Source organism: Homalodisca vitripennis, chromosome 4, assembly GCF_021130785.1.
Source record: "Homalodisca vitripennis isolate AUS2020 chromosome 4, UT_GWSS_2.1, whole genome shotgun sequence".
Taxonomy (NCBI): Eukaryota; Metazoa; Arthropoda; class Insecta; order Hemiptera; family Cicadellidae; genus Homalodisca; species Homalodisca vitripennis.
The window spans coordinates 200,992,515-200,997,583 of NC_060210.1; positions in this window are offsets into that span (position 1 = coordinate 200,992,515).

Here is a 5,069-nt window from a genome sequence, read left to right on the forward strand (position 1 = left end):
CGTGTGAAAAAACGACAATTACACTTAATTGATAACTACTGTCCCAAGTGAATTCATTTTCCAAAAATCAAGAGATTTTAATATGTGAAAAACTGTACTTTTTGTGTTAGAATGACATTATTTCGAAATAACCACACGGTTTCATGAAAAATAAATCAACAAATTTCCTTTTCTTAATTATTTATTTATCAGATAGAAACAAGGAACCTTGGAAGGATTTCTGTGACCTCGGCAAACCTTTTAACTGTGTAATTCTTTAGTCTGGCTGAGGAAACGAATATTGCAGTGTTCAGAAATATGAGAACAACTAACTGGCTGATATGCACTTGTAATAGAATTTCTAGACCAAAGAACTATCATGGTTAATTAGCAAAAAATTCCAAATGATCTACATATGACTAATTCAAAGTTAATTTTGTTTGTTTGCTATAATATTTTATTATTCTTTATAATTTTTGTGAAAATGGCATAAGCCGAAGTATTAAAGGACATTTGTACTAAGAAGTCTACTTAATTTTTATAATTAAAAGTTAAGAAATACTTTCGAACACCAATATAAAAGTTACATCATTCAAGAATATATTCATGAAGTTCTCCCCCCCCACTAGTATAGATTCTAGTGTTCAAATAATTAAATGTTTTCACCAAAAACTTCTTGGGCAAATTGTTTTTTCGCTTATGGTATTTAACAAACAGGACTCTGTATGGTATGGATTAAAAAATCCAGAACGTAATAGAGGAAGTGTCAAAATATCAAACAAATTTTGTCATGTATATGACTTGACAATTATAGTTACTTTATTTGGACTAAAAATAAACACTTTTTAAAAGAATAATAGGATTTCAGCTATTGTTTTATATTATAATTAAAATTGTGAATATTTTTGCATTGGTCTTAGGGATACCATAATGGCAATGGGAAAATAAATTTGTAAACTGACTGAGTACGATCATGTGAGATTTTAATTTGTGAAATTTTTACTCATAGATCAAAAAGTAAACGTAATAGAGTGGAAAGTAAATAGTAAAAGTCGATGACAAGATTTGATTTCAGCGCACTCTTGCTTAGTAGTACCCTCCCTATCTCTGTTTAGTAGTACCCTCCCTATCTCTGCTTAGTAGTACCCTCCCTATCTCTGCTTAGTAGTACCCTCCCTATCTCTGCTTAGTACCCTCCCTATCTCTGCTTAGTAGTACCCTTATCTCTGCTTATTAGTACCCTCCCTATCTCTGCTTAGTAGTACCCTCCCTATCTCTGCTGTATCTCTGCTTAGTAGTACCCTCCCTATCTCTGCTTAGTAGTACCCTCCCTATCTCACTGGAATGTAATGAACAAAAATGTATCATGTGGCAAGTTATATTGATAAAGATTTAATCTTGAGACTTTAAGTTTTGCATGAAACTTAATTTCCACATAGGCAAAGATGAGTTCCATGATGGAGCATGCCCAACCATGGAGTTTGTGTTCATTGAAGCTTATCACTCAGATGGCTGACAAAATATATCTTTTGTCAGGGATGTAAAAATGTTTTTTCTGTATGTCCAACTGTCACCTGGACATTTTGAGAGTGAAATGAGCCATACATTGTAAATTCTGCAAGCAATTCCTCAGCAAAGATTGTTGACCAATAGTACTCCTTTCGTGTAGTACTCTAGTAGCCATTAGCCAACTTGCTACTTTTTTTCCTCTTTTTTAAGCCTCAGCTTTAAGCTATGACGGCTTCATTGAACACTAGCTATTTCATGTTTATTCCTGATGGGCCCTCCCCGGGATTTGAACTCGTGATCTCTCAGTTAGAGAGCCGAGACTATATCCATTAGTTTACGGAGGACAACTTGCTACTTTACTGAGCCCATAGCTAAAGAGGAGGAAATTTGGTCTATAGTGAGTAACAGGGCCTTGTCTAGAGCAAGACATTTTGGAACAAGGAGGTTATACATTATAACCTTACATTAAGTAGGGCTTATTGTGATAAGACAACTGGGGCTGGTAATGTGAGCCAGTAATACAGCATTTCTATAATAGGTTGCTAAGTCATCCGCCATGAATTGATGGATTTAGTGCAATTAATGAACGCCTCCCAGCGAACGCCTCTCGCAGTTCATCTGTCTGCTTCACATCAGCCTTCCCCCCTGGCAGAAGCAATGTAGAGTATAGCGTAATCAAATTCGAAAACGGCCCCAATATAGTTATTATACATAGATATTTGAAGACCGGATTTTCAATTGTGTCAAGTGACCATTCATTCAATTCAGTTCAATTCGTAATCTCTTTATTTCATAAAATATGACAACAGTTACATGAAATAGTGTGTTTTATATCTAAAAAAAAACTTATACTCATCACTATACTTATAAGTAAATACCAAATTTACTTTTATAAATTACAAAAAAATTAAATTTAACATTGTTATTCACTTTTTATAGTTATGAGGAGTTTTATGAGGAATGCTACCACTAGTATTAAGAAAATATCTGATTATCCAAAGTATTATATCTTTTTACTATGAGTTTAAAAACATAGCCAATTACAGAAGATGGAACGCGTTAATGGAGTACAGAGCAGACTAATAAGTTTAAACATGTATTAACTTTTTTCTTTGGTCTTGTGACAAGCTGTCAAAGAATTTGTTTCCTTTCAAGGTAGCTTTCTTTTCAAAAAAAGCTAATTTGTGAGGTTCAACATATCTGTGTGACCTTGCACCATATGCATGAAAGGAATGACCTCTTACAATATTTTCATTGAGTAAAGCAAATTTTACTGTCTCATAAATATATAAACTGTACACTGTAAATATCTTTAATTCAGAAAATAACTGTTTTACATAATCGTCTTTTCTCAAATTAAATATAATTCTTAATGCCCATTTTTGCTGCTCCAAAATGTTGTCCATATTTGTTTTTGTCGTAGACTCGTATATACAAATTCTGCAGGGAATATAAGAACGGATCAAGGCATAATACACTGATTCTAAGGTATTACAGTTACATGAACCTGCCATTCTCTTTAGAGCATAAAGGCGACCTGTGTTTTATATTTACATGCTTAACATGTCCGTGCCATGCTAAGTTCGAACCATAAAAGTAGTGTAAGGATTGGATTAGTATAGAAAGTTCATTACATTGGAGTTTTCATAGTTTAGGCTCCATTTAAAACTGTAGGGACTCCGAAATTGCTACAAGCTAACTTATTGGACAAGTTAAAGGCACTTGCTAAGAAATGGTTGGTTTTCACCAATAACAAAGATTATTAGGAATTCACTCAGTCTTCATTCACATTAACCTAAAAATAAAGATAAAAATGTTCAGTCTTAAGTTGATAGTTGAATGATTGTCCAATACATTGACTTAGCAGTCTACTTTACAAATTTGACTAATTTTACCTATTTATTATTACCAGTTAGTTTCCGTATAAAGGTTACATAATAATTGCTGTGTTTTATTTTTTTTTTTTGGCTTGTATACAATCACGCTCGTCCATTGTTTTTGGAGTTAAGAGTTAATGGTACTGGCATATGGTTTGTATTTGTTTACTATTATGAATATTTTATATATTTTTTATTCATGATAGAAGTGGTATTTTCTTTTATATTCTATGCATGCACAAGTTTTGTTTTTGAAATGAAACTTTGTAGTTAAGCCTATAACTTTTGCTCTACTAGAGTGCCAGACGTCGACGCCTTGCAGACTCTTGTTATAGCATAGCAATAACGCAAGACTTAGCATAATATGTAGAGTTATTGTATTGCACATTGCATAGTGATTTGACAAAACTTATGGCATGTCGTGTTTTTGTAATTTTAAATTTATTTCTAATATAAATAATTTCTTTGTATGAAGTTTGTTTTTGACGATGGAAGGTTCGTGAAGGGAGCAAGATTTCCCGGACATTTGCCGTTGTTCAGTGACTTATAAAATAAATAATTTATATTAATACAACAGTTTTATTTATTTACTGTTAGTTACTAGTAACATCTTTATTTATTATATATTATTATTATTTATTTACATCTACAGCATCAGCTTTTGTAGATTATGATCTCATCTTATTTATACATTTGTAAATGAAATCATCTTTACTAACTATAGATTCAAATGCTTTTACCACGAGACAGTGTTTTTTTATGGCACAAAGGCTCGCTTGACAGTACTTCTTTAATTGTTCTGGCATTTCATTAGCATTTTTCAAAAGAAAGAAAACAAATATTAGGCTCTTTCGTAAGATTTTTACTGTATTTGGAGAACGTGGAATTTGTGTTTTTAGAACGATACTTCTAATTTATGGCATTTCATATTGTCAATCTGTTTGAATTAAAAATAATAATAATGCTTTATTGAAACACAAGAATTGAAAACAAAATTTTGAATTGAATGAATGTATTAAAATATGTTCATGGAAGTTATGCTAGAAAATAGAACATACATAACTAGGAACTATGACAAACTCTGTGAACATAACTATTACCTCTAAATTAGTTTAATTAAACATTTACCGCTGTGCATAAACCACAATATGTAAAATGGGACAAGGGGTTTGCTTCTAATACTAAAAATACTCTTTTAATTCGTCAAAACACATCCTTGCTGGTGACATATTCAACTGTATACCCAGAGTCACCTTAGCCTTAGGACGAACAGTGCATGACTTAGTTGCAAGTTGCAAGCAGAGCCGGTGTGTTCTCAATTCCGATCTTGAGACTGGCAAAATCATTGTTGGCGGGAAACGGACGAATGTCCAATTACGATTTGAGTTTGAAAAGAGGGATACAGACAAAACTATTGCAGAATATAAAACACATTGCCAAGAACTTAAACTATTTCTGAGAATGTATTGTGATAATACGTGAGAAAGAAATGACTTTAATATGTGCCAGTTATGTGGTATATTTTCATATTGATTTAATCTGTCAAACTATGTTGCATCATCTAGGAATTGAACCATGTAATGAATATTGTTTATTTTCTCGTATTGGTGCATGAATTTGGAAAATAAAACAAATATATTATATCATAGATTAAAGTATTAGTAACAAATCAACCATCAGCAAATACTGATGAAAATTATTCAC